General features: G+C 43.1%; 1 long non-coding RNA gene across 3 annotated transcripts; it reads left to right on the forward strand.

Moving 5' to 3' along the window:
* The first annotated feature begins 1929 nt into the window (after positions 1 to 1929).
* On the forward strand, positions 1930 to 5334 carry LOC306797074. 3 transcript variants are annotated; one of them, XR_013773091.1, is made up of 5 exons: positions 1930 to 1994; positions 3387 to 3513; positions 4177 to 4332; positions 4728 to 4818; positions 5171 to 5334. It is a non-coding gene; the product is annotated as an uncharacterized lncRNA (long non-coding RNA). The 3 variants fall into 3 exon arrangements; XR_013773092.1 differs by lacking the exon at positions 1930 to 1994 and adding an exon at positions 2249 to 2497; XR_013773093.1 differs by lacking the exon at positions 1930 to 1994 and adding an exon at positions 2249 to 2497 and having other exon boundaries at positions 4187 to 4332.
* Positions 5335 to 11834: the final 6500 nt, after the last annotated feature.

The following is an 11834-nucleotide window of genomic DNA, read 5'->3' on the forward strand; positions in this document are numbered from 1 at the left end:
GCTGAGTTCATCACTGCTCTGCTGACGCACACACACACACGCACACACACACACACACAGACATGCATACACAGATGCACACTGCAAAAAGTGTCCACCATGAAATGTTAATCAGAGATTCTTATTTAGAATAATGTCTGTGGCGTTTCCTCACTGCTTCTAAATAAAAAAATATATATATCTTCAGATAAAAATCACATTAAAACAACAAATCTTATCTAATTTTTGCATTTTAATTAATTGTCATACTCCTTCTACATATGACTTAATTAATCAATCATTTGGGGACTGTGTGAGTTTTTGTCACAAACGTAGGAGTGTTCCTCCTTCTCATAAGAGCTCTCTATCGAAGATAAACGACTTAGCAAAGCAGATATTTTTTGCAGTGTTCACAAAAAACCCACAAATCAGGACAGCGCCCGTCCTTCTGGCTGCATATCTGGGGACCTCTGTGACAACTCCCATCGCCGAGTGCCCGTCAACCTCCGACAGGTCAGGTCCTCGCGACCTCTCCCCTGTCACAACTGTCACTTGACTTCGGCGAGCAGAAACCGCTTTTATCAGAGAACCTGAAGCGCTGCTCTGACCAAGCTGAGGAACTGCCAGAGACTGACCCCTGTGTATATTTAGCAGCAGTTTGGCAGTCGCCCATCCCAACTGTCCAGGCTGTCAGAGCCTCGCACACACACACACACACACACACACACACACACACACACACCAACCTCCCCCACCTCACTTTGATCATGTAGAGAGAGCCACTCTCCATGTTCATTTCATCGCATGCATTCAGGTGGAGTCACCTCAGCCCATGTTCTCGTTAGGTGTCTTCTAGACCGATGGTCCGTGTTCCATCCTCTGCATCTCCTCTCAACATGAACGCCTGTGTGAAAGGTGGTGTGAAATGAGCTTGCATCCTGGCTAACAAAGTATCTGGTGTGAAGTTTCAAAGGCCCAGCTCAGCTTTAAAAGCATGGCAGGATTTTGCAACCGTGTTGCATCACATATTGAGAAGGTTCCCAGATTATTGGCTCTTAAACTCTTAAAACGAAACCTTTCAATTTCTCACATATGCACTCTGTCTCACCTGCAAGCTCTCTCCAGCTCCTCCATATCTCCGTCTGCAGAGAGGAGCGTCTCGGCAGTTCATGGTCACATACCAGCGGTCCTCATAACTTGCAGCCCAGATTCCATCTTTTTGTTCCAGAAGTCTCACGGTCTCTTTGTCGTGTGACAGCAGATATCCCTTCTTCTCAAACCTGCTCTTTGTACTTCTTGCACTTAATTCTGGAGCAGAGCATGGCTCTGGCTGCGTGCCACGCACTGCTTTGCGGGAATCTCAAATTGAACCTAATCGCTTCTCCAGTCACCGTGTTTAAATGGTCTTTTCTCCAGGTTAATGGGATTTCCACCGAAAGGTCTGCGCTCGACGTCTAAAGTGGTCGAGACAATCGCAACGAGCTCCGAGTCAAGTGCGATTAACCCGCCGACCCGCCTGTAGCCATCGCGCCTCTGCTCCCTCTCAGCTCAACTGCGTTCAAGTCAGATTTACTTATCAGGATGTAAACAAGGACGCGGTGACGCAAAGCGTAATGAGAGCAGCAGATAGCAACAGTGCATCCCGGATCTCAGGGAACAGGGACACAACTTTCACCAGCAGGCTCTCCATCTGGGTTTCCCTTCAGCTGATGGTTGAATGAGAGCAAGAACTCCGAAAGTACACTCAAAAAAAGGATATTGGGAGGCTGTTACATTTACTGTAGTGTAACATGTATTTCGAACGACATTCATTCATGTTTCCAATGTGAACGTGATTCAGTCATGTAGGATTTGCATGAACTTCAAAAACGTAACATTTATTAGATCCATTCATGTTGCGATAAACTGAGACAATCGAGTATCTAGGCATGACCGCGAAAATCAAGGCGGAGGCAGTCTTCTTCAGAAGCAGATTGTTGAGAAGAAGACACACCGTTGGCTTGCACATGGAAAAGGTAAGCAGAAATCCACCAGCATCCGCCTAAATGTAAAATAATATGTGCATAAATGTCTTCAGCTCTTAGCTAACGTTAACTAGCTAGTTGTTCTGTTGAGGCTATTTGTTATTTTCGACCAAACTTAAAAAGCCAACAGTCCCCATGTGCACGGCTAGCTGTTAGCCGGTTTTATCAGTGTTCACACCAGTGATGCCCTGGAGGGTGATGTTGTGGACTTGTGTGCTGCAGACCTCAGTGTGTGTTTGACTTTCTCCCGCATGTGTAGATTCACTGTCCCTGTGTTAGCCGTGCTAACGTTAGCGCGCTAACGTTGAGCTAACGTTAGCCGTGCTAACGTTAGCCGTTTCTTACTGCTTACGTTAGCCTGCTTACTGCTAACGTAAATTTCAGGGAAACTTAACCTTTCCCTGAGATTTGCACGGTTTTATTAGACTGTTCACACCAGTGATGCCCTGCAGGGTGATGTTGTGGACTTGTGTGCTGCAGACCTTGCAGTCTGGGTGGGTTTGACTTTCTCCCGCATGTCCCTGTGTTAGCCTGCTTACGTTAGCCGTTTCTTACTGCTGCCGAATGCAGCAGACGTAATACACGCGTGTCTTGTTTACTTTCTAAGCTAAGCTAAATACTAGCAGAGTTTGGGTGAGGGTGGCTGAGTTTGATTAGCCGAATATGGATACAATTTGACCGGATTCAAATCAGAGCCTTCGCGCTACGTTGCACACTTTGGAGCCGAGATATCTCAATGTTTTTACGGACAGCGACACGGTCTCTCTCTCTACAACCAACCACAGCTAAAGTCATGGAGTAGCGTTACCTGAGGAAAGCGGGTATGATAGTAGTTATAAGCTGTGTGGACATCCATTGCCAAATAATCTAGAGTCACTGTAACCGTGCACTTTATCACTGTAAGTATTGTTTTACCATATGTTCCAGAAAGAGTTATTTTTATACGACAGATGAATGCTCATTGTCTATAACAGGGGAATTTGTTTGAAGAGACGTCTGTATGATTCATTAGTGAATAAGGGCAGCTTGTTATGATGCAGAACATGCTGAATTCTGTGTTTTTACTAAGAGGACGTTGCTACAGGCCCGATTGTATTTATTTTCCGATTGGTTATCTTTCCAATGATAGAAGAGATGTGTTAACTTGGGGGTAACATTTATATTTGTTAATAATATTGAATTAATAAAAGATAATTGAAGTAAATGTATCTATATTCTTTTTTACATGATGAATCTTTACAAATATGCTGTGTTTTTACAAATAGCAGAAAGTCACAGTGAGAAAAATATATAATATTTGCTACTTTCCTTGACAATCATTTTTTCATCAAGACAACTTAATAACTTAACCTTCATTGATTGTTCTATCTGACTTTATTGCAGCAACTTCTGACTGCAAAAGTGTCCTGTGTCTGCTATCCCCCAGAGTGTCCTGGTCAACCTCACTGACTGCACCATCCCACCGCAAGAGTGTCCTGGTCAACCTCACTGACCTGCCAGGCATGAAACGGTGAATGTTTCTCACTGAACAAGCGATTCCAATGTTAAAAAGCTTATGTGTGATGGTCTAGCTAAATTATGTGGAGGTGTATGGAGTGTAGTGTATCTCTATCTGGTAGATATGAGCTACTAAAACATATTAGACGACAGCACAGGCAGCGCTATCCATGCCCACACATAAACTGCCCATGTACTTTTAAGACGTGGAATGCTTTGCACATTCATTTAAGTATAGTCCATCTTCAACAAAACTCCCAGGAGCTGCTAGAATTGTCAACATTCAGTTGTCATTTGTGCACTTGTATTGATCTTCCACAGAGAAGGATTCTTTTTTACACATTTGCACTCATGTGAAGAGTCAAGAAACTGTTACTTGTATGTTTGGGGGTTGCAGTGTTCAAACAAATGTATACGGAACATTTCACTCTCACAAGACCAGGAAACACAATCCACATACATTCAAATATTTCAAGCCAGATGTAGTTACAACCAGTGAAGTTTCACAAGAATCCTGTGATAATCCTGAGGAAGATGAACATACTGAAGATAACCCTGCAGTTGAAGATGCGTGTATTGTGCATTTGCATGTCTTGAACGGACTGAACTGCAATATCAAATGTGTACCTAACAACAGTGACAACAAAATAGCCAAACTAATTTCTTTTTTGTGTAGGTGAATGCAGAATTCAAGAGAATCACAACAATCAATTTGCAGTCAAAGTTCTTCTCCCAGCTGGATCTTCACTCTGAAAACATGATCCAGGTGTATGCCAAGAAAGGTGGAGTTCAAGGGAGAAAGATCAAGAGCATCATGGTACCCATAACCCAGGTATGATAACAATGGAAAAGTTGAAGAGAGGCTATTCTACTCGTAGAGCTTTTGTATTTTTTTACTTCCCCGTTGCTCTTATTGGTTGTCTGCACCTGTTGATAACGCCCCTTGGAAATTTAAAATGAACTGAGAGGTTCCAGAATAATACGCATTTCTGAAATTAGGGTGGTGATGCCAAGCTGTGATCGGTAGCGAACATTCAAAAACCTTGGGAGATTAATAAGAAACTTTAGGAAAGGTGTAGTTGAAGTCATAGGCGCCAGCAGCTACTGGATCCCAAGGGTTCACATACTAATGCACACATGGATATTGCATGGTTAATCATTGTGATTAATAAGCTGGTTGGTTGAGATGGTGTTCCTAATGTTATTTTCTCTTATCTGCATACTTAGACTGACAGCGTTGACGTCAGACGAGAATGCGTCCTCAAAGGTCTGTGTCTACCTGAACGAAGATCCAGAGAAGCTGGTGATGGAATACAAGGTATGTTCATTTACCTTTAGCTTTATTTGGGGATGATCACAGTTGGAATAGATGTGGTTTCCTCTTGGTTGCCATTAGCTTTAAAAACGTGAAACTTTTATTTACCTTAGTAATGCTAGAATAACAACCACTGATCTCATGGTAACAGACAAGCCACTGGTAGGGCTTAGTCATTGAAGTACCTCACCATGGCTCAGTGAAACAATTTAATATCAGGTAGTCATAATGTCTTTTAATTATGTGAATAAAGTTATTGATAGCTGTTTATACAGTCAAATTAGCATGTGCAATAAAAATGGGATGTAATGCACATAAGTGAAAATTATTGCCCTTGTTAATTGTTTTGTCACAGAATTTCGAAAGCAGTCAAACGGCCATGGCAGAGACCGTCTTTGGAATCCTTGTCATTTGAAAAGAAGGTGCAGAGCCCAGTGATGACCCTGAGGATGTTCGAGTCATTCTGGAGGGGGTGGAAGTGCTAGATGAGTTGGAAAAGGTACCTTTTGCGGTGTCAATGTTGCTTGCGCTCGTGTATGCTCTCAACCTCAGCTACCTTCCAGAGCTCAAGTACACATTCGAAGCTCTGCAGAAGATCATGATGGAACTAAATGGAAACAAACTATCCATCAAAGGACAAGCTCTCAAAACAAAGCTTTTCCATTAGTTTGAGACTGCCCACTGATGGCTAAAGCAGATAAGAAACTTCCGTGTTTCTGTGCTATTTTCTGTAATCCTGTGAGTTCACCAGGACATTAAACGACAAGTGCAGTAAGTTAGTAATTGCAAAATGTAAAAAGGAATGTTTTAAGAAGAATGTTTGAAATCTTTTAAGAAGAATGTTTGAAAGGTTTTAAGAGGAATGTGTTTTTTTTTTTTTTTAGACCGCTTGTTTTTTTTCAAATGGATTAAGTACCAAGATCCACTATATTGGCACTTTCAAAAATAAGTGAAGCAGTGTACTTTATTATTTTGAATGTATGTATGTCATAGAAAGTTGAAAAAACTTGTAATTTTGATATGTATGTTTGCAAGCAACTGGTTGTTAAAACATTATTCAGTGCCTCCTTTGAGAAATACAATTGTATTGCAACATCTCCCATTTGTCTTGTTATGTTTCCAGCCGGCTGTATATTTTGTTAAAACTTAAGTTTCAGTTCTGGTTCACGGTAAACGTTTAAAAAATGTTAACACTCTAAAGTTATTTTTAGAATTACCTTAGCTAAATCATGGACAGTATTTCAACACGATTAAACGTGGAGTTGTCAGGTGCTTGTATGAGTCTATAGACCCATACAAGCACCTGACAACTCCACGTTTTAATAAAAAAAAATGATGCTTTCAACGAACTTAATAAAATCATGGAAAGGATTTCCACACGATTAAAATGCTTTCTTCAAGCAAAAAGCAATTCTGTTGGATCAACGTAATTTATTCGGGTTAGTCCAACCTATTTTACTTGGGCCGGATTCAATTAATTCATTTGGGTTGGTCCAACTTAATTGACTGTTGTATTTTTTACTAATGTAGAATTAGTCAAACCAACCCTAATCAATTAAGTTGATCCTACTCAAGTACTTTAAGTTGGATCAACATAATTGTTTTATGCTTAAAGAAAGCATTTTAATCATGTGGAAATCCTTTCCATGATTTTATTAAGTTCGTTGAAAGCGTCGTTTTTTTGAGTGTACGGTGATCCGCGGCGCTTTTCCTCAGCAGCAGCTAACACGTGTGTCGTCTAACTACCCAGCGCCGATAATGGAGCGGATTGTTCCGCATCGATCCACCGTCGTGCTGCTAATCATCCGTTTGTGTGGGTCAGCGTCTGTGATGATTTCTCTCTCCCTCTGACCTCTGACCTGCGCGGAGCGTCCAAGTGTGTGCAGTGGTGTATTATTGTTAGCATTAGCCGGTGAACCGTCTTGTTGACGTGCCACGGAGGCAGAGACCTCCCGTGGCTTCCTCTGTTCACTTCTTCCTGACTCGATGTGTCAGCGAGGCGTCGCTGCCTCTGCATGCGTGTCTCGTTTTTACCTTTTTGTTTATCGAGTGAAGACTTCCTGTAGAAACATGCAAGTCTCTGTCTCAGCGTGGGACATTCAGTGTCTTATAAAACACTCAACTGGTACAAGACACTTGGTGTAAGATCCCACCAACATACCTCGTGTTGAACAGAATAAAGTCAATAATTGTTCTAGTTAACGAGCCAGAACCTTCAGAGGTTCTTGTGATCCTCAAGTGAGGTTTTATGGCCTTCACGCTACGCAGCTGGTGATATAATTTAGTCTTTTAGTGGTCCTGCTCAATAAAGACAGTTTTAGTCAATCTAGTCTCGTAAAAATATCAGCTGGGTTCCTTCTCGAGCCCTGTTGTGGTTAACTTTACAAGTGCTGACTCGGCTCTTTGTGTGACGCTGCTGTGCTCCTGATGTGGTGCACAGGACAAGAACCTCTACAATACTTCTGTGTCCTCTTTATTTTCTCAATAAGAGGACCCGTATCCGTGTCTTTAGGACCCAGCGGATCCCGAGCTCTGCAGGCTGATGCAGGACATTTATTCACCGACTTGGGTCGCAGCAGCGCCTCATGTTTCTGGAGAACAGGGCAGCGCACACGTGGTCGTGTCGGTGCAAAGTGTAGAATTGATCCTTACTTTATTCCTCCCATAACTGTGTTCATGATACTTTGCACTTCCGAGTTCCAGGAACTCACTTTCTCTTTTCTCTAAGAAGACTTTTCAACAACAGCTTTGTAAACGCAGCAGCACGAGTTACAGACATCAGGTGATGTCTAAAGCCTGAAGCATGTAAAACATGATCTCAGCCAAATGGAAAATTGCCATCATTTGTTTTAATTTGGTACTTTTTGATGTTGCTTCAGTTGTCAGCGGGTATCTGGTTTGGGAGGAAAATCTTCACTTCAAACGCTGCAGGCGAAGGATTTCTCCTCCCTTTTTGTCAAAAGTAGCTCTCTTTAGAAGTGAGGGGTTGATTCTGTGACAGCTACAGCGCACGTGTGAGAAGTAGGTCACGCGGTATTTAGAATACTTACCAGTGCTTAAAAAGGTGACTCATGCCCACCTAGTGTGTGAGGAGAGTTTTAAATACATGGGACTGATTTTGTGATCTGCAAATGAACGGTTTCGATCCACAGAAGACGGCGAAATCACGCGACATGTTGTCCTGCTCATGCTGCGTTCATGTGCCGCTGGGAAAGTCCTCCGTCCGGTTGGTGTGTGTTTGTGCTCTACTGTACTGCTGGACTGAAACGCTTTAATTCTCTCCAGCTGAAGTCAGCCCAGCAGCTTCAGTAGAGAAAAGGACTTCTCGTGGAACTCCTGAGCCAAGTCTGCTGTATTCAGTTACTGGTGTTTGCGTTGTGGCTCGGAGCGGGTGACATAATATTTGACATGAGATGCCAAGTGTGAGAAACCGTGTGTGTGTGTGTGTGTTTTGTTCTCCTCGGGGTGTGAAGGTATGAGACCAACTGGCTGCATCGGCGGAGAGCTGATGGGCCAGAACAGCTGCACAGGTACACACACACACACACACACACACACAGTATCATGCATTTATACTGCATTTTATTTTGTCTTTGTGATTTATTTCTACATGTTTGTTAAATTATCACAAAACACAACATGAGATTTGACATATTTCTACCTTGAAAAGATATATAAATGAACAATAGCAGCACATTCTATGATTTAAATGATGTTGATAGTTTATTATAAGGACGATAAAACATGAAGCCAACTGATATTTCAATATATTTCAATGCATCTGAAGGGCTTCACTGGTTCATTCTGTAACTCAGACGCTGAAGTCGTGTCCTGAGGTGAGAATGAGTCAGAACGTCATCACCTACAACACACACAATCCTCCACACATCACACACTGTTCCACACCAACAGGTGCAGAGGGAGATCTAGTTGCAACACTTTTCTCCTCCTCTTCCCCCCCTCCTCCTCTTCTCTCTTTCTTAAATTAATGCCAGCGAGAGCGGCTTTAGAGACGTTTCTGACGTGTGTGTGTGTGTGTGTGTGTGTGTGTGTGTGTGTGTGTGTGTTAGCAGGAAGGAGGGGGGGTCGCTAATAACCAGGCAAGGTACACTAATCTCCGATGGCAACATTTGGTTTACCTTAAGCTGGAGGGACAGCTGTATTAAAAGCAGGAATTATCCTAATCAGTTCAAACTCCATCCTCCTCACTCCCTCCTCCCTGCGTCACCTCTTTGCATATAAAACTTCCACATTAGGCTTAAGAGTACAACGGCTTAGCTGCTGTTCGCCCTACATCTGTCTTCCCTCTGTGACGACCAATCGGAAAGGTGGACGGAGGGATGACGGGAGGGAGGAGGAAAAGGAGGAAGGTGGTTCGAGAAGGATGGGGAGATGGGGGGGGGGGGTATTGAGGAGGATGTGAGGAAAAACAGGAGAGGAAAGGAGTGAGAAGGAAGGAAAGAGGTGAGTGAGTTGAGGAAGGAAAGCAGTGAGGAGATGAAGAGAGTAACTACTTTCATTCATCTGCATTAATCTACGAACTGTAGATTTGTGAGCTTGTGCACAGACAGTTAGCATGTTAGCATGCTGAATTAGCTTCAGATTTAGACATGAGGTGGTTTCCAGGTGTGGTTGATTTCCCACGAAGTATAAAAAACGTACATAATGTTATTTTTATTCCTGCAAAGCAAGGTGTCGGAGCAAACAACATCCGAACCTGTATTCCAGACCTGTTCCGGCTGCACTGCAAACAGCTTCTATCTGGCTTTTCTTTTCTTTCTTTCTCTTTTTTTTTGTGCCTCTCTCCGAGGCCCACGGCACCATAAATCCGACTGATTACTCCGCACCCCTTTTGCTTGACTGAACCTTCACAATCAGCCGTGGCCGCCAACAATGAGGCCCTGATGAATCAAACATCCATGGCATTAGTTTCACCTTGCTGCCCCTTTCCCATGCGCCGCCGCCTCTTTGTCAGGCCCCGGTTTGATGGGAAGGACTACTGACACTGGCTGCACCTATTGATAGACAATTCTGTAAAGACGGATCCCCCCCCCCCCCATTGCCCCAAAAAATAAGCGGCAACATTTGATTGGGGCTCTGCTCTAAAACCCCTGCTGTCTGGTTTGCAGGCGGCTTTGTGTTTCGTTTTTGGCTTTATTGCAATGTCTCGATATTTGCCAAATTGACTGTACTTCAACACACACAGGCACTAAACTGTCTTACAAACACTGAACACATCCAGGTCCCATGACGGCTTTAAATGAGCACGATGTCGTGGAATGAAAACATGCATGCGAGACTCGGGACAAGGAACAGGAAGTCGTTTCACAGTGACACGAGGAGGTGGGATGAACCAAAACATTTACCTTCAACAGATACAGTTCTCAACTCATAACACATATTTTTCAACGCATGGAAGAGCAGACTTACAAACACCTGAAAGTGCAGAAGCTGTTCATGACGTAGATGCTGCTCTCACCTGACTCTCTGGGTCGGCGTTCGTCTCGTGTTCGTTGTGGCTTCCTGAGCTTTCTACGGTTTGCTTGTACAGTGTGGAGCAGGCAGCTGGGCCATGCTGGACCATCGTATCACCAGCAGAAGATCAAACCCTAAATGTACTGTGAAACTGTTTGGGGCCACTAACAACCAGCACAGAGCTTGGCAAACATAAGTGTGTGTGGAAGGGGAGAGAGAGAGAGAGTTGCTATAATGCTCAAGGCTGCTTATAATGAGAGAGAGGGAGAGAGAGAGACTCTCAGCAGCGAAGGCTCATCCAACGTGCTACCCACAATGTTTTATTCATTGAGATATATTTGATTATATTTGAATTTAATTGACATTTGGAGATAAATGAAGAGCTTCATTCCAAAATGAGACATCCACTATTTAACAAAATGAACACCTCTTAGAAAGTGATGACTGGCATGAAAGTGAAATCGCATTTAAAGCTTCTCGTTAAAGTTTCTGTTTCTCACCAGAAATAAGCTTTAAAGAGACAATATGTGAATATCTGTCATCATTTGAGTAATCGTTGAGAATCGGTCATTTATTCAAAACAAATATTCATCAGTCGATGTATTTTCTATTTGATGCTTCTTCTCCACGACTCCGTGCTCAGACATGTTGAACTCGTGAACACACGATAGTACTCTTCATGCATACTGGAGGTCTGCAGGTGCATTCACAGGACGTTGAATTGGAACATTCTGAAGCAATCTCCAGGTGATGTAAAGCTGTTTATTCACCCGTCTGTCCACTATTTATTGTGCCGAGCGTCAAATTGTTTTTGTTTTGTGTGTGTGTGTGTGTGTGTGTGGGTCCTGGAAGAAGTCATTTGAACAGAACTGGAAGTAAGAATCGTATTTGTTTTCTTTTAGGAGACGGTCAGATGAACCATCGCTGCAAAATACGACGACTCCCGCGGATCACTCCGGGTAAGAAACATCCAATCACAGAGCTTTGAATCCGCGCGCCTGCAGGCAACAAAGCTACTTGGTTAGCTTCGGGAGAAGATGGTGCTTTGAGTTTAAACGCATACGGCTGAACATAAACATAAAGGTGCTGTGTGGAATACCTTTGAACATGATCGTGTGGAGAAGCTTTTGAAGATAAATGTTAAAAACTATCTGACTTGGTTCCACGGAGAACCTTTCATCGTGTAGAACCCTTGAAGGCCTTTTGTAAAACGATACTCTGCAGCAGCACGTGGATTGTTCAAGCTTACATGCAATAGAGGCTTTTGTAGCACATACACAGACGTTTGGAGTATTTCCATGGAATAGAAAATCCCTCTTTGTTCGGGATGATGGCTTCCCTTCAGTCTCAACATGTGTCCGGCCCAGTGAGGTTTAAATCTGCCCACCTGTCCACACGCTAATCCTCCCAGCCTCATTACTAAACTGTGCAATTAATTAAACGCTCAATTGTCGGGATTAGTAGCCTACATTCAGGTTGATACTGGTATCCGTAACTCAAGGATTTAGAAAAAGTGTGTTCTCCAGGATTTAGGAAAGGAACGT

This window comes from Melanostigma gelatinosum (genome assembly GCF_949748355.1).
Source record: "Melanostigma gelatinosum genome assembly, chromosome: 24".
Classification (NCBI taxonomy): domain Eukaryota; kingdom Metazoa; phylum Chordata; class Actinopteri; order Perciformes; family Zoarcidae; genus Melanostigma; species Melanostigma gelatinosum.